We start from the raw sequence: 24,245 nt of genomic DNA, 5'->3' as shown, positions 1-24,245 counted from the left end.
ATTTCTTCAGAGAAAGAAAGATCTTGAGAAGTTAAAAGTGAGTTATGGAGATCTTTAGAAGGAAAACGATTCATTGCTTGCTCAACAGATTAGTTCCGCTCAGGAAGAATTTATTCCACCATGTCTGAAATGCATTGAGCGTGAATCTGCAAATTCATCACCTGAATGTTCAAATGCTTCTGTTTCTGCAAATTCTTCAACTGTCTCTGTGGTTACAAATTCCTCATCTGAGGATACCACATGTATCACTGACGATAATGCAGGGCTGAAGGAATTGTATGTGACAAGCATTTACGAAAGCCTCAAAGGGCATCAGACTCTATGTGATGTGCTCAAAAAGCAGATCTTGAACAAGAACCATAGGAAAGAGTGTATTGCCTTTGAGAGGAAACTCAATGCCGATGGGACGTACTGGAAACCTGAGCAGTATCCCAAAACCTCATGGGTTGCTGCGAAAGGACCTCCTGTAGATCCATGCACTTTATCTGGCTTTACCTCTGATTCTTCATATTCCTCTGATGAGTCATTTGGCTCCAACTATAAACTGTTTAAGAATCAGAATGGTGAAGTATTTGCTCGATATGTTGGAACTAACTGCAGGAACGGTCCCCCTATGAAGAAAATCTGGGTTCCTAAAAGGTGCCTTGAAAATCTTCAGGTGAATGTCAACATGACAACACCAGTGAAGAATAGGAACCCCAGATCAAATTCCTCACATGGATCAAAATCCTCATATGAACATCATCGTGCTAACACTTCTGTTTCGCAGGGAAAGTCTAAAGGCTATGAATATGTGCATTATTCTTCAAACCGTTATGTTCATAAGTCCTCGAAGAATTTCTCTGCTTATTCATATGCTTATCCTAACCACTCTGCTGTGAAACGAAGTGCACTGGCTTCTATGCCATCTTTTTCTTATGGAGCTCGTAGAATGATGAACTCTTTGCCACCCCTCCAGATGTGGGTGGTGAAGAGAAAGAAGTAATCTCTTATGCAGGGTCAGGTCTCCAGACGAACTTAATCGCCTGAAGAATTTGCTAGAGACCTGAATGTGCTTGAAAGGACGCAAGCTAATCATGAAGAAATGAATCATTCATTTCTCACGTCCTCATATTGCTATATCTATTACTATTGATGAAATTGATATCATATTATTCATTGATGAAGTATATGGGTTCATAAGTTGCACTAATTCATCTGCAGGATGAACAACCCAAAGCTATTGAGTGGGTCCTCAACAGTGGATGTACAAATCACATGACTGGTGACAGGAACTTGTTGATGGACACTGATTTGTCACCATCTCATCTGAAGCATATCACCTACGCTGACAAAGGCAAAAGCAAGGTATTGGGTCTAGGTAAGGTTGCAATCTCAAAGGATAAACACATGGACAAAGTCATGCTTGTCGAGTCCTTAGGATTCAACCTCATTTCTGTCTCAATGCTTTGTGACCTTGATATGGTTGTTGTCTTTGGCAAATATCGTTGCCTTATGCTAATGTAATCTGACAACTCCAAAGTCTTCAAAGGCTTTAGGAAAGGAGACTTGTATATTGTTGATTTCTCTGCAGGACCACAGCCTACCCATGTCTACTTGTAAAAGCTTCAGAATGCTGGTTATGGCATCGACGACTTGGTCATGCTGGGATGAGGAACTTGCATACAATCGTGAAGAAGAAGCATGGCATTGGCATCGAGGGTGTCAAATTCCTCAAAGATCATCTTTGTGGGGCTTGTGAGGCTAGAAAGATCACCAGAGCCAAGCATCCCTCGAAGACTATCATGACCACTTCTCGTCCCTTTGAATTACTTCATATGGATCTATTTGGCCCTACTCATTATGCCATGTTCTCTAGTTCTGCTTCATTATATGGCTTTGTCATAGTTGATGACTATTCTCGTTACACATGGGTGCATATCATCACTTACAAAAATGAAGTGCAGGAAGTCTTCAGACGATTTTCCTCAAGGGCTTCCACTAACTTTGGTGTGAAGATCAAGCATATCAGGAGTGATAATGAAACCGAGTTCAAGAACACTAGCCTCGATGAATATCTCAATATGCTTGGTATTACTCACGAATTATCTGCTCCTAATACTCCTCAGCAGAATGGCGTCGTGGAGCGCAAGAACAGGACCCTTGTTGAGATGGCTCGCACCATGCTTGATGAATGAATACAAGAAATCTCAGCGCTTATGGCCTGAAGCAATTGATACTGCGTGCCACATCATCAACAAGTTATATCTTCACAAATTCTTCAAAAAGACCTCATATGAACTCCTCATTGACAAGAAACCATATGTAAGTTATTTCAAAGTCTTCGGTGCTAAATGCTGGATTACAGATCCTCACCATCACTCTAAATTTGCACCGAAAGCACATGAGGGTTTTATGCTTGATTACGGAAAGGACTCGCACACCTACATAGTCTTCAAAAGCAACCATCACAAGGTTGTTGAGACTGTAGATGTGCGGTTTGGTGAAACGAATGGCTCTCAAAGAGAGCACCTACCTCTTGTGCTAGATGAAATGTCACCTGAGGAATCCATCAAGTTCAAAGCTGAAGGAAATATGCCCTAGAGGCAATAATAAAGTTATTATTTATTTCCTCATATCATGATAAATGTCTATTATTCATGCTAGAATTGTATTAACCGGAAACATGATACATGTGTGAATACATAGACAAACATATAGTCACTAGTATGCCTCTACTTGACTAGCTCATTAATCAAAGATGGTTATGTTTCCTAACCATAGACATGTGTTGTCATTTGATTAATGGGATCACATCATTAGGAGAATGATGTGATTGACATGACCCATCCCGTTAGCTTAGCACTTGATCGTTTAGTATTCTGCTATTGCTTTCTTCATGACTTATACATGTTCCTGTAACTATGAGAATTATGCAACTCCCGTTTACCGGAGGAACACTTTGGGTACTACCAAACGTCACAACGTAACTGGGTGATTATAAAGGAGTACTACAGGTGTCTCCAAAGGTACATGTTGAGTTGGCGTATTTCGAGATTAGGTTTTGTCACTCCGATTGTCGGAGAAGTATCTCTGGGCCCTCTCGGTAATACTCATCACTTAAGCCTTGCAAGCATTGTAACTAATGAGTTAGTTATGAGATGATGTATTACAGAACGAGTAAAGAGACTTGCCGGTAACGAGATTGAACTAGGTATTGGATACCGACGATCAAATCTCGGGCAAGTAACATACCGATGACAAAGGGAACAACGTATGTTGTTATGAGGTTTGACCGATAAAGATCTTCGTAGAATATGTAGGAACCAATATGGGCATCCAGGTCCCGCTATTGGTTATTGACCGAGAATGGTTTTAGGTCATGTCTACATAGTTCTCGAACCCGTAGGGTCCGCACGCTTAACGTTTCGATGACAGTTTTATTATGAGTTTATAAGTTTTGATGTACCGAAGTTTGTTCGGAGTCCCGGATGTGATCACGGACATGACGAGGAGTCTCGGAATGGTCGAGACATAAAGATTGATATATTGTAAGCCTATGTTTGGACATCGGAATGGTTCCGGGTGAAATCGGCATTTTACCGGAGTACCGGGAGGTTACCGGAACCCCCCGGGGGGTTAATGGGCCTACATGGGCCAAGAGGGAGAAGAGGAAGGAGCCAGGAGGGGGGCGCGTGCCCCTCCCCCTCCTAGTCCGAATAGGACAAGGGAAGGGGGGCGCCCCCCCCCTTTCCTTCTCCTCTTCCTCCTCTTTCCCCTTTCTCTCCTACTCCAACTTGGAAAAGGGGAGTCCTACTCCCGGTGGGAGTAGGACTCCCCCCTTGGCGCGCCCCCTAGGCCGGCGGCCTCCTCCCCCCGGCTCCTTTATATACGGGGGCGGGGGCACCCCATAGACACACAAGTTGATCTACGGATCGTTCCTTAGCCGTGTGCGGTGCCCCCTTCCACCATATTCCACCTCGGTCATATCGTCGCAGAGTTTAGGCGAAGCCCTGCGTCGGTAGAACATCATCATCGTCACCATGCCGTCGTGCTGACGGAACTCATCTCCGGAGCCTTTGCTGGATCGGAGGGCCGGAGATCATCATCGAGCTGAACGTGTGCTGAACTCGGAGGCTCCGTACATTCGGTGCTTGGATCGGTCGGATCGTGAAGACGTACGACTACATCAACCGCGTTGTGCTAACGCTTCAGCTTACGGTCTACAAGGGTACATGGACGAACACTCTCCCCTCTCGTTGCTATATCATCACCATGATCTTGCGTGTGCGTAGGAATTTTTTTGAAATTACTACGTTCCCCAACAGTGGCATCCGAGCCTAGGTTTTATGTGTTGATGTTATATGCACGAGTAGAACACAAGTGAGTTGTGGGCGATACAAGTCATACTGCTTACCAGCATGTCATACTTTGGTTCGGCGGTATTGTGAGATGAAGCGGCCCGGACCGACATTATGCATACGCTTACGCGAGACTGGTTTCACCGTTACGAGCACTCGTGCTTAAAGGTGGCTGGCGGGTGTCTGTCTCTCTCACTTTAGCTGAATCGAGTGTGGCTACGCCCGGTCCTTGCGAAGGTTAAAACAGCACCAACTTGATGAACTACCGTTGTGGTTTTTGACGCGTAGGTAAGAACGGTTCTTGCTAAGCCCGTAGCAGCCACGTAAATTTTGCAACAACAAAGTAGAGGACGTCTAACTTGTTTTTGCAGGGCATGTTGTGATGTGATATGGTCAAGACGTGATGCTATATTTTATTGTATGAGATGATCATGTTTTGTAACCGAAGTTATCGGCAACTGGCAGGAGCCATATGGTTGTCGCTTTATTGTATGAAATGCAATCGCCCTGTAATTGCTTTACTTTATCACTAAGCGGTAGCGATAGTCGTAGAAGCAATAGATGGCGTAACGATAACGATGCTACGATGGAGATCAAGGTGTCGCGCTGGTGACGATGGTGATCATGACGGTGCTTCGAAGATGGAGATCACAAGCACAAGATGATGATGGCCATATCATATCACTTATATTGATTGCATGTGATGTTTATCCTTTATGCATCTTATCTTGCTTTGATTGACGGTAGCATTTTAAGATGATCTCTCACTAATTATCAAGAAGTGTTCTCCCTGAGTATGCACCGTTGCGAAAGTTCTTCGTGCTGAGACACCACGTGATGATCGGGTGTGATAGGCTCTACGTTCAAATACAACGGGTGCAAAACAATTGCACACGCGGAATACTCAGGTTATACTTGACGAGCCTAGCATATACAGATATGGCCTCGGAACACGGAGACCGAAAGGTCGAGCGTGAATCATATAGTAGATATGATCAACATAGCGATGTTCACCATTGAAACTACTCCATCTCACGTGATGATCGGACATGGTTTAGTTGATTTCGATCACGTGATCACTTAGATGACTAGAGAGATGTTTGTCTAAGTGGGAGTTCTTAAGTAATATGATTAATTGAACTTAAATTTATTATGAACTTAGTCCTGGTAGTATTTTGCAAATTATGCTGTAGATCAATAGCTTGCGTTGTTGCTTTCATATGTTTATTTTGATATGTTCCTAGAGAGAACTGTGTTGAAAAATGTTAGTAGCAATGATGCGGATTGGATCCGTGATCTGAGGTTTATCCTCATTGCTGCACAGAAGTATTATGTCCTTAATGCACCGCCAGGTGACAGACCTATTGCAGGAGCAGATGCAGACGTTATGAATGTCTGGCTAGCTCAATATGATGACTACTTGGTAGTTTAGTGCACCATGCTTAACGGCTTAGAATCGGGACTTCAAAGACGGTTTGAACGTCATGGACCATATAAGATGTTCCAGGCATTGAAGTTAATATTTCAAGCAAACCCCCGAGTTGAGAGATATGAAGTCTCCGACAAGTTCTATAGCTAAAAGATGGAGGAGAATCGCTCAACTAGTGAGCATGTGCTCAGATTGTCTGGGTGCTTCAATCACTTGAATCAAGTGGGAGTTAATCTTCCAGATAAGATAGTGATTGACAGAATTCTCTAGTCACCATCACTAAGTTACTAGAACTTTGTGATGAACTATAGTATGCAAGGGATGACAAAAACGATTCCCAAGCTCTTCGTGATGTTGAAATCGACGAAGGTAGAAATCAAGAAAGAGCATCAAGTGTTGATGATTGACAAGACCACTAGTTTCAAGAAAAGGGCAAAGAAAGGGAACTTCAAGTAGAATGACAAGCAAGTTGTCACTCCCGCGAAGAAGCTCCAAGCTAGACCAAAGCCTGAAACTGAGTGCTTACACTGCAAAGGAAATGGTCACTGGAAGCAGAAATGCCCTGAATATTTGGTGGATAAGAAGGATGGCAAAGTGAACAAGGGTATATTTGATATACAGGTTATTGATGTGTGACTTACTAGTGTATATAGTAGCCCTTGAGTATTTGATACTTGTTCGGTTGCTAAAAATTAGTAACTCGAAACAGGAGTTACAGTATAAACAGAGACTAGTTGAAGGAGAAGTGACGATGAATGTTGGAAGTAGTTCCAAGATTGATATGATCATCATCGCACACTCCCTATACTTTCGGGATTAGTGTTAAACCTAAATAAATGTTATTTGGCGTTTGCGTTGAGCATGAGTATGATTTGATCATGTTTATTGCGATACGGTTATTCATTTAAAGTTAGAGAATAAATTGTTATTCTGTTTACATGAATAAGACCTACGATGGTCATACACCCAATGAACATAGTTTGTTGGATCTCGATCTTAGTGATACACATATTCATAATATTGATGCCAAAAGATGAAAAGTTAATAATGATAGTGCAACTTATTTGTGGCACTGCCGTTTGGGTCATATCGGTGTAAAGCGCATGAAGAAACTCCGTAAAGATGGATTTTTGGAATCACTTGGTTATGAATCATTTGATGCTTGCGAACCGTGCCTTTTGGGCAAAATGACTAAAACTCCGTTCTCCGAAACAATGGAACAAGCTACTGACTTATTGGAAATAATACATACCGATGTATGCGATCCAATGAGTGTTGATGCTCGTGGCAAGTATCGTTATTTTCTGATCTTCACAAGATGATTTGAGCAGATATGGGTATATCTACTTGATGAAACATAAGTCTGAAATAGTTGAAAGGTTCAAAGAATTTCAGAGTGAAGTGGAAAAATCATCATAACAAGAAAAAAAAGTTTTTGCGATCTGATCGCGGAGACGAATATTTGAGTTACGAGTTTGGTCTTCAATTAAAACAATGTGGAATAGTTTCACAGCTCACGCCACCTGGAACACCACAACGTTATGGTGTGTCCGAACGTCGTAACCGCACTTTATTGGATATGGTGCGATCTATGATGTCTCTTACTGATTTACCAATATTGTTTTGGGGTTATGCATTAGAGACAGCTGCATTCACATTAAAAGGGCACCATCTAAATCCGTTGAGACGACAACATATGAACTGTGGTTTAGCAAGAAACCCAAGTTGTCGTTTCTTAAAGTTTGGGGATACGATGCTTATGTGAAAAAGTTTCATCCTGATAGGCTCGAACCCAAATCGGAGAAGTGCATCTTCATAGAATATCCAAAGGAAATTGTTGGGTACACCTTCTATCACTGATCCGAAGGCAAGATATTTATTGCTAAAAATGGATCCTTTCTAGAGAAGGAGTTTCTCTCGAAATAAGTGAGTGGGAGGAAAGTAGAGCTTGATGAGTTAACTGTACCTTCTTCCAAAATGGAAAATAGTTCATCACTGAAATCAGTTCCAGTGATTCCTACACCAATTAGTGAGGAAGCTAATGATGATGATCATGAAACTTCAGATCAAGTTACTACAGAACCTCGTAGGTCTTCCAGAGTACGGTCCACACCAGAGTGGTACGGTAATCCTGTTCTGAAAGTCATGTTACTAGACCATGATAAACCTACGAACTATGAGGAAGCGATGATGAGCCCAGATTCCGCAAAATGGCTGGAGGCCATGAAATCTAAGATAAGATTCATGTATGAGAACAAACTGGTGGACTTGCCTGATGATCGGCAAGCCATAGAAAATAAATGGATCTTCAAGAGGAAGACGGACGATGATAGTAGTGTTACTATCAACAAAGCTAGACTTGTGGAAAAAGGTTTTTTTTGACAAAGTTCAAGGTGTTGAATACAATGAGATTTTCTCACTCGTATCGATGCTTAAAAGTCTGTCCGAATCATGTTAGCAATTGCCACATTTTATGAAATTTGGCAAATGGATGTCAAAACTACATTCCTTAATGGATTTATTAAAGAAGAGTTGTATATGATACAACCAGAAGGTTTTGTCAATCCTAAAGGTGCTAACAAAATGTGCAAGCTCTAGTGATCCATCTATGGATTGGTGCAAGCATCTCAGAGTTGGAATATACGCTTTGATAAGTTGATCAAAGCATATAGTTTTATACAGACTTGAGGTGAAGCCTGTATTTACAAGAAAGTGAGTGGGAGCTCTGTAGCATTTCTAGTTTTATATGTAGATGACATATTATTAATTGGAAATGATATAGAATTTCTGGATAGCATAAAGGGATACTTGAATAAAAGTTTTTCAATGAAAGACCTTTGTGAAGCTGCTTATATATTGGGCATCAAGATCTATAGAGATAGATCGAGACGCTTAATAGGACTTTCACAAAGCACATACCTTGACAAAATTTTGAAAAAGTTCAAAATGGATCAGGCAAAGAAAGGATTCTTGCTTGTGCTACAAGGTGTGAAGTTGAGTCAAACTCAATGCCCGAACACAGCAGAAGATAGAGAGAAAATGAAAGATGTTCCCTATGCTTCAGCCATAGGCTCTATCATGTATGCAATGCTGTGTACCAGGCCTGACGTATGCTTAGCAATAAGCTTAGCAGGAAGGTACCAAAGTAATCCAGGAGTGGATCACTGGACAGCGGTCAAGAACATCCTGAAATACCTGAAAAGGACTAAGGATATGTTTCTCGTATATGGAGGTGACAAAGAGCTAGTCGTAAGAGGTTACGTTGATGCAAGCTTTGACACTGATCCGGACGATTCTAAATCACAAACCGGATACGTGTTTATATTAAACGGTGGAGCTGTAAGTTGGTGCAGTTCTAAACAAAGCGTCGTGGCGGGATCTACCTGTGAAGCGGAGTACATAGCTGCTTCTGAAGCAGCAAATGAAGGAGTCTGGATGAAGGAGTTCATTTCCGATCTAGGTGTCATACCTAGTGCATCGGGACCAATGAAAATCTTCTGTGATAATACTGGTGCAATTGCCTTGGCAAAGGAATCCAGATTTCACAAGAGGACCAAGCACATCAAGAGACGCTTCAATTCCATTCGGGACAAAGTCCAAGTGGGAGACATAGAGATTTGCAAGATACATACGGATCTGAATGTTGCAGACCCGTTGACTAAGCCTCTCTCACGAGCGAAACATGATCAGCACCAAGACTCCATGGGTGTTAGAGTCATTACTATGTAATCTAGATTATTGACTCTAGTGCAAGTGGGAGACTGAAGGAAATATGCCCTAGAGGCAATAATAAAGTTATTATTTATTTCCTCATATCATGATAAATGTCTATTATTCATGCTAGAATTGTATTAACCGGAAACATGATACATGTGTGAATACATAGACAAACATATAGTCACTAGTATGCCTCTACTTGACTAGCTCATTAATCAAAGATGGTAATGTTTCCTAACCATAGACATGTGTTGTCATTTGATTAATGGGATCACATCATTAGGAGAATGATGTGATTGACATGACCCATCCCGTTAGCTTAGCACTTGATCGTTTAGTATTCTGCTATTGCTTTCTTCATGACTTATACATGTTCCTATAACTATGAGAATTATGCAACTCCCGTTTACCGAAGGAACACTTTGGGTACTACCAAACGTCACAACGTAACTGGGTGATTATAAAGGAGTACTACAGGTGTCTCCAAAGGTACATGTTGAGTTGGCGTATTTCGAGATTAGGTTTTGTCACACCGATTGTCGGAGAAGTATCTTTGGGCCCTCTCGGTAATACTCATCACTTAAGCCTTGCAAGCATTGTAACTAATGAGTTAGTTATGAGATGACGTATTACAGAACGAGTAAAGAGACTTGCCGGTAACGAGATTGAACTAGGTATTGGATACCGACGATAAAATCTCGGGCAAGTAACATACCGATGACAAAGGGAACAACGTATGTTGTTATGCGGTTTGACTGATAAAGATCTTCGTAGAATATGTAGGAACCAATATGGGCATCCAGGTCCCGCTATTGGTTATTGACCGAGAATGGTTTTAGGTCATGTCTACATAGTTCTCGAACCCGTAGGGTCCGCATGCTTAACGTTTCGATGACAGTTTTATTATGAGTTTATAAGTTTTGATGTACCGAAGTTTGTTTGGAGTCCCGGATGTGATCACGGACATGACGAGGAGTCTCGGAATGGTCGAGACATAAAGATTGATATATTGGAAGCCTATGTTTGGACATCGGAATGGTTCCGGGTGAAATCGGCATTTTACCGGAGTACCGGGAGGTTACCGGAACCCCCGGGGGGTTAATGGGCCTACATGGGCCAAGAGGGAGAAGAGGAAGGAGCCAGGAGGGGGCCGCGTGCCCCTCCCCCTCCTAGTCCGAATAGGACAAGGGAAGGGGGGCGGCGCCCCCCTTTCCTTCTCCTCTTCCTCCTCTTTCCCCTTTCTCTCCTACTCCAACTTGGAAAAGGTGAGTCCTACTCCCGGTGGGAGTAGGACTCCCCCCTTGGCGCGCCCCCTAGGCCGGCGGCCTCCTCCCCCCTGGCTCCTTTATATATGGGGGCGGGGGCACCCCATAGACACACAAGTTGATCTACGGATCGTTCCTTAGCCGTGTGCGGTGCCCCCTTCCACCATATTCCACCTCGGTCATATCGTCGCGGAGATTAGGCGAAGCCCTGCGCCGGTAGAACATCATCATCGTCACCACGCCGTCGTGCTGACGGAACTCATGTCCGGAGCCTTTGCTGGATCAGAGGGCCGGAGATCGTCATCGAGCTGAACGTGTGCTGAACTCGGAGGCTCCGTACGTTCGGTGCTTGGATCGGTCGGATCGTGAAGACGTACGACTACATCAAGCGCGTTGTGCTAACGCTTCCGCTTACGGTCTACGAGGGTACGTGGACGAACACTCTCCCCTCTCGTTGCTATATCATCACCATGATCTTGCGTATGCGTAGGAATTTTTTTGAAATACTACGTTCCCCAACAAAAGCTACGGAGGATGTCATCCCTACCAAAGAATCCGCTGATGAAGTCATTCCAGATTGTGAAGAAAATCCCGCTGGTGCTGCTGAAGAAACTATTGGGCCTAAGCAAAGTCGTCAACCCGCACATCCTCGCGATACAAATGAAGTGCAGATCGAGAAGATCATCGATGACATGAATGCACCAGGTCCTCTCACGCGCTCAAAAGCTTCACATCTATCTAACTTTTGTGGGCATTTTGCATTTTTCTCTATCACAGAGCCCACTAAAGTTGATGAAGCATTCATGGAATCTGAGTGGATTCAAGCCATGCAAGATGAATTGCATCAATTCGAGCTCAACAATGTGTGGGAGCTTGTCAAGCAACCAGACCCACACAAGCACAACATCATCGGTACCAAATGGATCTACCGCAACAAACAAGACGAAACTGGCCTCATGGTGAGGAATAAGGCTCGTCTTGTAGCTCAAGGTTTCACATAGGTTGAAAGAATTGATTTCGATGAAACATTTGCACCTGTTGCTAGACTTGAGGCTATTCGCATATTGCTTGCTTACGCTAACCATCATAATACAAATGGATGTGAAAAGTGCATTCCTCAATGGTATGCTTGAGGAAGAAGTATATGTTGCTCAACCACCAGGTTTTGAGGATCCAAAATTTCCAGATCACATCTACAAACTCACAAGGCCCTCTATGGCCTCAAGCAAGCACCTCGGGCGTGGTATGTGACACTGAAGGAATTCCTCATGAAGAAAGGCTTCAAGCCCGGTTCACTTGACCCAACTCTTTTCACCAAAACATATGATGATGAATTATTCGTGTGCCGAATATATGTTGATGATATTATCTTTGGCTGTACTAACCAATGTTACAGTGATGAATCTGCCTATATGATGAGTGAAGAATATCAAATGTCTATGATGGGAGAATTGAAATTCTTCTTAGGTCTTAAGATTCGTCAACAATACAATGGCATATTCATATCTCAGGAGAAATACCTCAACAGTGTGTTGAGGAAATTCGGCATGCAAGATTGCAAATGCGTCAAAATTCCTATGCCCACAAATGGCCATCTATGCACTGATAAAAATGGTAAAGACTTCGATCAAAAGGTATACCGCTCCATGATTGGCTCTTTATTGTACCTATGTGCATCTAGGCCGGATATTATGCTTAGTGTTTGCATGTGTGCCCGATTTCAAGCTACACCGAAGGAATCACACCACAAGGCCGTGAAGCATATTCTTCGATATGTAGCTCACACACCAACACTTGGATTATGGTATCCCAAGGGCTCTTCCTTTGATCTCATTGGATATTCAGACTCTGACTATGCTGGCGATCGCGTGGACCGCAAGTCAACGTCAGGCACATGTCATTTCCTCGGACGATCCTTGGTATGTTGGTCCTCGAAGAAACAGAACTGCATATCACTCTCCACTACAGAAGCTGAGTACATTGCTGCTGGATCTTGCTGTGCTCAATTACTATGGATGAAGCAAACACTCAAGGACTATGGCATCAATGTGAAGAATGTGCCACTCTACTGCGACAATGAGAGTGCTATCAAGATTGCTCACAAACCCAGTTCAACACTCGAAGACAAAGCACATCCAGATTCATCATCATTTTCTTCGTGACCATGTGTTGAAGGGCGACATCTCCATCGACCACGCAAGTACTGAAGACCAGCTGGCCGATACCTTCACTAAGCCCTTGGATGAGAAGAGAGCAAGTTGCGGTGCGAGCTAAATATCCTAGAATCTTCAAATGTTCTTTGAAAAGGACACACATCCTAACACTTATGTTAACTTGATGACTTAGATGTGCAACACACGAAGTAATGTTTTTCTTCAATCAATGAAGACTAACCCTCTAAGTGTGAAGAAATTAATGAAGAAATTGATTCTCATAACCCTACGAGAGTTGTACGCAGTGTCTGAAATCAGCTTTCTTATACGGTGGGTTACGCCACCAACCAAAGTTGGAAATCTTCAATTTGAGTTTTTCTTCATTTTATAAATTCCTCAGTTTTTTCAAATTCTTCAACTTTGCATTGTCTTCACTCTTTCCGTCATTGTTCTTCACTGACTATATATATATATATATATGTATATATATATATGTATATATATGTATATACATGTATATATATGTATATATGTATATATATATATATACATATATATATATATATACATATATACATATATACATATATATATATATATGTCCTCCACAACATTCACTTATTGCTAATTCTTCAAGTTGTATTTTCTGCTAAGTGAATGTGATCGGACCCTTATCCCCCTCTATGCTAAACTCAACCCAGTCTATTCACAAATTCTTCTTGTGTGTTCTATTTGAAACTCATTCAAATTTTTCACTGTGTCCTTGTCAGCTGAAGAAATTGCGAACGAAACTTTAAACTACTCTTATCTGAATTTTTGACTTTTGCCGCTCAAACCGTTATGCATTCCACGATATACTCATGTTTTCACCCATGATCTCACACGATCGCCACCTCTCAGTATGTGGGTGACACATGTCGCGCGAATGAGAAGGTTCATGGGCATGTTTGTCCAATTTCCTCGGACGAGCGGTTTTTCACCTCAGCTATAAATACCCCCTCCCCTCCTCACTTCGTTTTTACTCCGCTCGACCTCACTCCCTCGCTCGAGCTTCTCAAAACCTAGCGCCGCCGCTACTTCCATCATCGCCGGTGAGGAAGAGCTTCACTGCCTCGACCTCATCACCGTCGTACTCGCGCTGGCCATGGACATCTTCTCTCTGCCGCCGCCGTAGACGTCTTCCTCCGCCAAGTTAGGGCGTGGAAGATCCGAGCCGACGAACTTCCAAATCTACACCTTTTATTCGTCGTGTTCTTCATCAAGGGTAATTAAAAGTTACTTTTACTACATTTATTCTACTAATGATTTTCATCAAATCTTCAAAAGGTGTTTATTCTTCAACCTCCACACTCTAAACACCTAGCACAAATCTTCAGTTCTTGATCTGTTTCTCTAAGTGACGTTTTTTCTTCATGATTCCTCAATTGTGTGAATCTCACGATCCGCACAACTCTGGAACCTAAGTCAAAGAACGCTTAGTGAAATTCTTCAAGACACATCGGGTCAATTTCCTCAAACTTGTTCAGTTTTTACAAAAACTTCTGAGAACGCATATGACCTCTCCAAATTCTTCGCACCTATACTCTCTTCATAGGTACACCTGTCTGCTGCTGAATCCTAGGTTCTCATCAACTTAACTCATTTGCAGCATTCCTCGAAGAAAAGCTGCACACTTCTTCAGAGAACTCAATTGTTAAAATTCTTCAGCTGAAGAAAATGGCAGATGGTAAAAGGCCTCAGAAAGGAGGAAAGAAGCTCGAAGTCAACACTGCCTTTGAGATCCCTGATGACATCTATGCAGGGTACTGCACGCCCGATGAGGCAACTCACGGCAAGGAGACTAAAAATGAGCGCAAAGTGCTTATACAGAGGATTGAAAGAAGATGGGCAAGAGAATGGAGGGAGTACAGATATGTCACTCCCAAATACATGAAGAAATTTGCTCTTCACCCTACATGCTCAAGACCTCCTCTGGCACCTGGCCAAAGAGCTGATCCAACAAGCCTTAAACATGGTGAGGATTATGCTGACGAATGGGCCAGGCGGCAAGCTAAATTGGCCAAGTAGGCCAAAGAAGCAGTGAAGAAATTCAACAAAGATTCTACTGCTGCCGCTGCCGAGGCTTCCTCAAGCAAGAAGGCTATGCCAAAGAAGCCGGCCCATAAACCTTCAAGTTCGTCTTCAATGCCCTCACGACCAAGCTCCTCTGTGCCACCGAGGCAAATTGCTCAAGCTGCCCTAGTTCCTCAGACTGCGCAAATTCCTCGGGCTTCAAAACCCTCCGCTCCTCTAGCAAAATCCTCGGCACCTGTGCATCTCGCCACTTGCCAAAGGACCACTGGCATATCAAATTTCCTCAGGAGGTTCAGCAAGTTCTTCAGCTCATCCTTCTTCAACCGGTCCCACACTGCTGAAGACCAAGGCCACTGCTGGACGAGGCACTAGACCAAGTCCTCACAAGAAGCATGTGTTCTTCCAAACTCCATATGATGATGAGGCTGATGATGATGAATTAGCTGATATCATTAAGGACAGACATCGGCGGGCCGCTAGAGCCAAAGGGAGTGTTGTGCCCCTTCTACTGGATCCGAAGAAGATCCTGGATTTCATCGATCTCTGGCACAAAGATCCCAATGCTCCAATGCCAGAGTTGGGCCTCACTCCTAGACAAAGTCACATGGTGACGGTGTTCATTGCTGAAGAAAAATAGAAATTTGATCAAGACAGAGTGGCTAAGAAAGCTCAGTATAAGAAGCAATGCTTTCTGAAAGATAATGTTCTGAGACTTTCGCCTAAGCAGCTCATTGGACTTCAATCTGAAATCAAAAAGCTCAGTGATGAATTTGACGCCTACAAGGTAGAATGGCTGGGAGCCAAGGTCAGATTCGTCAAGATGGCAAAGAAATTCACATCAAGTGCTGCTGATCCTGTGTACATTTAAGTCACTCTGGCTGAAGCATCTACTCAAGCCACTGAAGGAAATGCCAGCACCGCTGATGAAAATCGGGCTGCTGATGAAACTGCAAGTACCAGGGCTGCTGAAGAAATTCCAGCCTCCAAAGAAACTGCCAGGGCAACCACTAGTGTTGCGCCTGAAGAATCTGTCAGGCCAGCTGAAGCATCTGTTGCTTCGTCTGAATAAATTGCTCAAGACAGACCAACCGCATCGGTTGTGCCTGAAGAAATTACCCCAATTTCCTCTGCTCCGCTTGCACCAACACCAAGCCCAATTCTTCCTTCTGCTTTGGAAGTGAAGAAGACAAAAGCTGCGGAGAGAGCCGCTTTAAAGAAAAGGAAAGCATCTATTTCCTCAGGGTCTTCTACACCCAAGAAGGCGAAGATTTTGACAAGATCTATTGAGAACCCTATCAATGTTGTTCCTCTCTCAAGCATGCCATCAAAGGGACTTGTTCCTTATGGTGAAGAATATCAGATTCCTGAAGAATCTGCTGAAGAAGATCCCTCTGCTGCTTCCACAGAGTAGATGGATGAAGAAACTGAAGCTGATGTTATCACTTCAAACCCTCAGGTATCATCGCCAACGCCTCAGTTCACTGTTGAAGAGGCTGGCGTTGAAGAAATGGAAGTGGATAAGGATGTGGACATTGGCTGCACCACTCTAGTGATGAACGATGATTTTTGGGATAGTCAACACCCCAACTCTCCTCTGTTCACACCACTACAGCAAATTCCTCAGTCCCCAGCATCAACAGAAGTTCAGATGGGCTCTGAAGAAATCCATAATGCCCCTTCCATTCATGAAGAAATTCCAGCCACTAGTGCTGATAAAAATGTTGCTGAAGAAATGGAGGCCCAGGCTGCATTTCAAGCAGAAACTGAAATTCCTAAGCCTGCGGCTCCAGAAATTGAGATTCCAGAGGTTGTATTGCAACTGACTGACACTCCTTAGCCCCAGCCGAAAAATCCATTCTCCAAGACTCCAAATTTCAAGGCTGATGCCTTCTTAAATGAGCATGTATTGTTCACTGACTACAATCCCTATGATTCTGCTCGTCTGAGGAGGAAGCGCTTATGGACAGCTAGTCAAGCAAATTTCTATTCTTCACTACTTTTCAACAAAGATAAAGTCTTCGACCATGAGCATATTCCTCATATTTGGAATCACTGTCTTGCTTCACGCCAGTCCTCGCTGCTATTCATGATGCTGGACTGCTAAACTTCTGCACTTACATCTGTGATTGGAATGAAGAACTCATTCTTCAATTCTATGCGACACTGCACATCACTGGCAATGCTGAAGATGTGAACTCATGGGTGTTGGACTGGATGACCAAAAATACTCACTATAAGGCACCGACTACTGAAATTCTTTGTGCCATGCCTATCAGTCCTTCCTCGGACGATGCACGTCTCATCTATTCTGAAACTAAACTATCTGATCACTTTATGCAAGTGTTGATGAAGCCATTGAAGCCTGGTCAAGCCTCAAGGACAAAATTCCTTATGAAGGAATTGCAATATGTGCCTAGGACTGTCTACCGCATCCTGACGAAGACATTGAGTCCAATCAAAGGCCACAATTCTAATGATGAAGAAGTCGTTGGCATCATGAAGAATCTGCTTTTTAACATCATGCACGGTATTCCCGTGAACTACCATGATTTCTTCATGAGGACTTTGGCAAACGTTGCAATATCCCTATTTGAGTTGAAGCCTTATGCTCTGTAATGCCCCGAGTCCAATGCTCCAGTTGCCTTCCATTTATTTTAGTTGTTGCCGTGTGTTTATTGTGTGTGGCATTGTATGCCTCTTGTATGTATCCCCATCTATTATATAATGTTGATGTAATGATATCCACCTTGCAAAAGCATCTTCAAGATGCGCTTCTATCCTTGGTGGGACCTTCGAGTTCCTTTAGGATAGGGTCGCATCTTGGGCATGACAAGTTGGTATCAGAGCCTCGACCGACCCTAGGAGCCCCCCTTGATTGATCGTGTAGTTTGGCCGTTGTTGAGTCTAGAAGAAAACTGTTTTCGGAGTCTAGTTATATCGGAGAGTAGGAATTCTTTTTACTCCTCTGCCCCTTCATCGCTCTGGTAAGGAATCTTGACGTAGGTGTTTTGAATTACTCCTCTTTCCATTCAAATTTTTCTTTAGGATCACACGGTTAGTTTTCGTCCGTTGTCCATCCTCTTTTCAATCCGGTGCACCTCTCTTCGAGTGGTTTCGATCCTCATCATCTTCTCCAGGATTAAGCCTCAGCTCTGAAATTGTCCTTTATTTTTCCCACCCGCCCTCCCTTCTTCTCGAATCCGGAGCCTGTAATCGAGTATCCTTCCTACTCGTGCGAAGTCTTTGTTTCTTTCCTCAGTGATTTCAACCGGTGTTTCCTCTTGAAGATATTCGTCGATTTCCCCTTCGGAGTTTCTTTTGTTTTCCCGCCCTCCCACCCTTTTCTTCCCGGAGTCTGAGTCTGTTTTGACCATCAATTTCATTCGTGTGGAACCCTTCAGTCTTCCCTCAATTTTTTCGACCGGTGAATTCTCTTTTGTTGACATTCTTCATCTCTTTATCTTCTCTGGTGGATTCAATTCCATTTTTTGGTAGTGATTATATTCTTTCCCTCGGCTCAAGTGTTTTCCTTGCTCATTCGCCTCTCACCAGTTTATCCTTCCGGAGTGTGCAAGACATCTCAGGAGATTCGTCTGTGTTCGAATTAATTCGAGGTTATCACCTCATTTAAATATTTCAATTGTTCTGGCGCATCATTTATCTTTTCAACAATCCCTTCCAACGGTGTTTTTCTTTTAGTGGGCCCTAACTCACAGGTCTTTTCCCAGGATCTTACCTAACTCTTCTAATTCCCCCAGAGTTATTCGTAATTCTTTTCAAAGTGTGACGTAAGAATGAATTTCATCAGTCAGATGCCACCTCCAAGATTGCTTTCAAATTCTTTTCATCTTTGGTTCAACCTTTCCTCTTTTTCATTCTCCCGGAGTATCTCAACAATTTTACTGGTGTTCCTCGTCGTCATTCTCAACATTTGAAGACCGAAGAAGAGTTTTTCCTCTAAATTTTGTGTGTTATCTCGAAGTTTCATGGTTCTAGCCTCATGCTATCCTCTCAAATTATTTCATTTGTCAGATATTCTTTTCTTAACCATCCGGAGTATGTCAGGAGTTGTTTTTCCATTTCTATTCACCGGAGGCCATCGTTCCAGAAGAATTCTTTGTTCTCACATTTCAGCTAACGTTATCCAATTATCCCGGTGCTTCGTTCAAGTGTTCTTTAATCAGCTCGTGATCTCTTCGTTCTCTTGCATCTAAATTCCCTCTAGCATATTTGTTCTTCTAATTCTTCCCGGTGATTCATGCTCTTTCATCAGTCATTTTCTAATTCTACCGGTGGTTCATTCAAGATTCTTTTTCTTTGATTATCATATTAATTCATTCGTTCTTTTCAATCCTACCGGTGGTTCATGAAGACCTTCTCAAGTTTGCGATATGTCACTTCTCAATCCTTTTCAAGAAGAATAAGTAGTATGCAAAAATCCATTGCTTGTCATCAATTTAATTTGACGAAGGATAAGCATACAATAAATCTTATTCTTATTTCATCATCGTCAAGTAATTCCTTTTCTTCGGAATTTGTTCTTGATGAATAAATTCTAGTTCCTAGTGTTTTCATCTTTTCTTTTCCGGAGTTCAAATTTCCTCGGCCAGTTCGTCGGAACCTCCATCTAAATCATCGCAAGCTTTAATCTTATTCTTTCATCCTTCATTCTATTCTCATCATCCTTTTTTTGTCACCGGAGTTCTTCATGGTGGTTCTTCATGATTTAATTCATTCTTTCAAGTGTTCATCAAGAGTCTTGTTGGAGGAGTTCAAGTATTATTCTTCTTGCATCTCGAAGTGCAATTAATTCTCCATATTCTTTTGAAGTGGAGTTTTGCATTTCTTCGGTCTTCTAAGATATTCAAGCTTTTGCTTGTGGCACAGTTTCACCTCAAATTTTGAGAGGATTTTCCATAAGTCCAGAACAAACTTATTCTTTTGTTGTTGATTTTCTCGGCAACACCATTAAATCTTTCCTTCTAAGGAGGCTATCTAATTCATTCGTGGTGGAAGGTGTTGTTCTCTTATCCATTCTTTTCATTCCACTATTTTAATTATACCGGAGGCATTGTGTTATTCATCTCATCAAGGTCATCCCATCTTGCGAAGTTCATGTTCTATTCCTTCCTTTTTGAGCCGGAGTGCTACCGAAATTCCTTCTTTGTTATTCTTTTTCTTTCTTGTTCTATCCGGAGTGGTTTCAGAGTCTATCTTGTTCCTTCAGCTTTCTATTCTCGTCATTTTCACCGTCCATCTTTTCTACCGAGTGCTCTCGACCTTGTTCTTCTTCTCTCTTGCGTTTTTATTTCACCTCTTCCTCTTTCTCTTCCGTCTTGTTCCTAAGATCTCGGGACGAGATCTTCTGTTAGTGGAGGAGAGTTGTAACGCCCCGAGTCCGATGCTCCAGTTGCCTTCCATTTATTTTAGTTGTTGCCGTGTGTTTATTGTGTGTGGCATTGTATGCCTCTTGTATGTATCCCCATCTATTATGTAATGTTGATGTAATGATATCCACCTTGCAAAAGCGTCTTCAAGATGCGCTTCTATCCTTGGTGGGACCTTCGAGTTCCTTTAGGATAGGGTCGCATCTTGGGCGTGACATGCTCCCTGGATTATGAGATTCATCAGATCAAGGTCTTCACTCAACTACAAAGCTGATACACTCAACCATGGCAGCTACTTGCCCCCAATTGAAGTCCTCAAGCGGACATTTTCCTCAGCTGATGAGAAGGGCAAGGCCACTGCTATTATTGATGAGGGCAACCGACCATTGGATGGACAGTTTCGCAAAGCTGCTTCATACTCCACCAATGATGACTCTGCTACTCATGATTCTGCCACAAATGCATCTAAGCGAAGTCCTCAGGCAACAGCTCCAAGGGTGATGACTGATCATGAGCTTCTCCTCAGTCTTCATCAAAAGGTGGATCATAATCATAAATGGGTAAAGTGTCAGTTTGGTTCTTGAACACCCCCAGTGTCATGCCACAGTAACTCTCTGTGATTAAGCCTAATCTTTTTTTAAACAGTTCTTAATCATCTTTGTTCAATATCCCATTTGAAATTCCAATCAAATCAAATTCAACTGAAGTTTGAAGTTGCTCAAAAGTTCCTAGAAAAATGTTCATCATTTGTCAAAAATTCCATAACAATTATTTGTTAAGGAAAACAACATCACCATTGAGCTAAGATGGACAGTAGCAATTATTTCATTGCAACTTCAACATTTTTGAATGTCATTTTAATTGTGAAAAATGTAAATGACATCCCCTGGCCTCCAAACTATTTGTGGCACTGGCTAACAATGCCTTGGCTTTTAGGGGCCCAGTTCCATAATTTACTTAAGATATTTGGATGCCCAACTAACTTCCTTTCTTTCTCTGCTTAAATAAAAAAGGGAAAAGGCCCCTGTCCCACTTGGGCTTCGGCCCGCTCGAGCCAGCTGGCCCAACTAGGCCGGCCCACGCCCCCTCCTCGTCCCTCCCTCCTTTATATATGGGGGCAGGGGGCACCCCATAGACACACAAGTTGATCTACGGATCGTTCCTTAGCCGTGTGCGGTGCCCCCCTCCACCATATTCCACCTCGGTCATATCATCGCGGAGTTTAGGCGAAGCCCTGCGCTGGTAGAACATCATCATCGTCACCACGCCGTCGTGCTGACGGAACTCATCTCCGGAGCTCGGCTGGATCGGAGGCCGGAGATCGTCATCGAGCTGAACGTGTGCAGAACTCGGAGGTGCCGTACGTTCGGTACTTGGATCGGTCGGATCGTGAAGACGTACGACTACATCAACCGCGTTGTCATAACGCTTCCGCTTACGGTCTACGAGGGTACATGGACGACACTCTCCCCTCTCGTTGCTATGCCATCACCATGATCTTGTGTGTGCGTAGGAATTTTTTTGAAATTACTACGTTCCCCAACAATGGCATCCGAGCCTAGGTTTTATGCGTTGATGTTATATGCACGAGTAGAACACAAGTGAGTTGTGGATGATATAAGTCATACTGCCTACCAGCATGTCATACTTTGGTTCGGCGGTATTGTTGGATGAAGCGGCCCGGACCGACATTACGCGTACGCTTACGCGAGACTGGTTCTACCGACGTGCTTTGCACACAGGTGGCTGGCGGGTGTCAGTTTCTCCAACTTTAGTTGAACCGAGTGTGACTATGCCCGGTCCTTGTGAAGGTTAAAACGGAGTCTATTTGACAAACTATCGTTGTGGTTTTGATGCGTAGGTGAGAACGGTTCTTGCTAAGCCCGTAGCAGCCACATAAAATTTGCAACAACAAAGTAGAGGACGTCTAACTTGTTTTTGCAGGGCATGTTGTGATGTGATATGGTCAAGACGTGATGAGATATAAGTTGTTGTATGAGATGATCATGTTTTGTTGAAGTTATCGGCGACTGGCAGAAGCTCTATGGTTGTCTCTTTGTTGCATAAGATGCAAGTGCCAAATAATTGCTTTACTTTATCGCTATGCAATAGCAATAGTTGGAAGAGCAGTAGTTGGTGAGACGACCATGTGATGACACATTGATATAGATCAAGATGATGAAGATCATGGTGTCGTGCCGGTGACGATAGAGATCATGACAGTACTTTGGAGATGGAGATCAAAGGCGCAAGATGATCATGGCCATATCATGTCACATATTTTGATTGCATATGATGTTTATCTATTATACATCTTATTCTTGCTTTGATAGACGGTAGCATTTTAAGATGATCTCTCACTAATTATCAAGAAGTGTTCTCCCTGAGTATGCACCGTTGCCAAAGTTCGTCGTGCCCAGACACCACGTGATGATCGGGTGTGATAAGCTCTACGTCCATCTACAACGGGTGCAAGCCAGTTTTGCACACGCGGAATACTCAGGTTAAACTTGACGAGCCTAGCATATGTAGATATGGCCTCGGAACACGGAGACCGAAAGGTCGAGCGTGAATCATATAGTAGATATGATCAACATAGTGATGTTCACCATTGAAAACTACTGCATCTCACGTGATGACCGGTTATGGTTTAGTTGATTTGGATCACGTAATCACTTAGATGACTAGAGAGATGTCTGTCTAAGTGGGAGTTCTTAAGTAATATGATTAGTTGAAGTTAAATTTATCATGAACTTAGTCCTGGTAGTATTTTGCAAATTATGTTGTAGATCAATAGCTCACACTGTTGCTTTCATATGTTTATTTTTGATATGTTCCTAGAGAAAATTGTGTTGAAAAATGTTAGTAGCAATGATGCGGATTGGATCCGTGATCTGAGGTTTATCCTCATTGCTGCACAGAAGAATTATGTCCTTAATGCACCGCTAGGTGACAGACCTATTGCAGGAGCATATGCAGACGTTATGAACGTTTAGCTAAGCTCAATATGATGACTACTTGATAGTTTAGTGCACCATGCTTAACGGCTTAGAGTCGGGACTTCAAAGACGTTTTTGAACGTCATGGACCATATAAGATGTTCCAGGAGTTGAAGTTAATATTTCAAGCAAATACCCGAGTTGAGAGGTATGAAGTCTCCAACAAGTTCTATAGCTAAAAGATGGAGGAGAATCGCTCAACTAGTGAGCATGTGCTCAGATTGTCTGGGTACTTCAATCGCTTGAATCAAGTGGGAGTTAATCTTCTAGATAAGATAGTGATTGACATAATTCTCTAGTCACCATCATTAAGTTACTAGAACTTCGTGATGAACTATAATATGCAAGGGATGACGAAAGTTATTCCTGAGCTCTTCGCGATGTTGAGATCGGCGAAGGTAGAAATCAAGAAAAGAGCATCAAGTGTTGATGGTTAACAAGATCACTAGTTTCAAGAAAAAGGCAAAGGGAAAAGAAGGGGAACTTCAAGAAGAACGGCAAGCAAGTTGCTGCTCAAGTGAAGAAACCCAAGTCTGGTCCTAAGCCTGAGACTAAGTGCTTCTACTGCAAAGAGACTGGTCACTGGAAGAGGTACTACCCCAAGTGATTGGCGGATAAGAAGGATGGCAAAGTGAACATAAGTATATTTGATATACATGTTATTGATGTGTACTTTACTAGTGTTTATAGCAACCCCTCAATATTTGATACTAGTTCAGTTGCTAAGATTAGTAACTCGAAACGGGAGTTGCAGAATAAACAGAGACTAGTTAAAGGGTGAAGTGACGATGTGTGTTGGAAATAGTTCCAAGATTGATATGATCATCATCGCACACTCACTATACTTTCGGGATTAGTGTTAAACCTAAATAAGTGTTATTT

The sequence above is a fragment of the Triticum dicoccoides genome, chromosome 6B (assembly GCF_002162155.2).
Source record: "Triticum dicoccoides isolate Atlit2015 ecotype Zavitan chromosome 6B, WEW_v2.0, whole genome shotgun sequence".
NCBI lineage: Eukaryota > Viridiplantae > Streptophyta > Magnoliopsida > Poales > Poaceae > Triticum > Triticum dicoccoides.
This window is presented reverse-complemented; position numbering follows the sequence as displayed.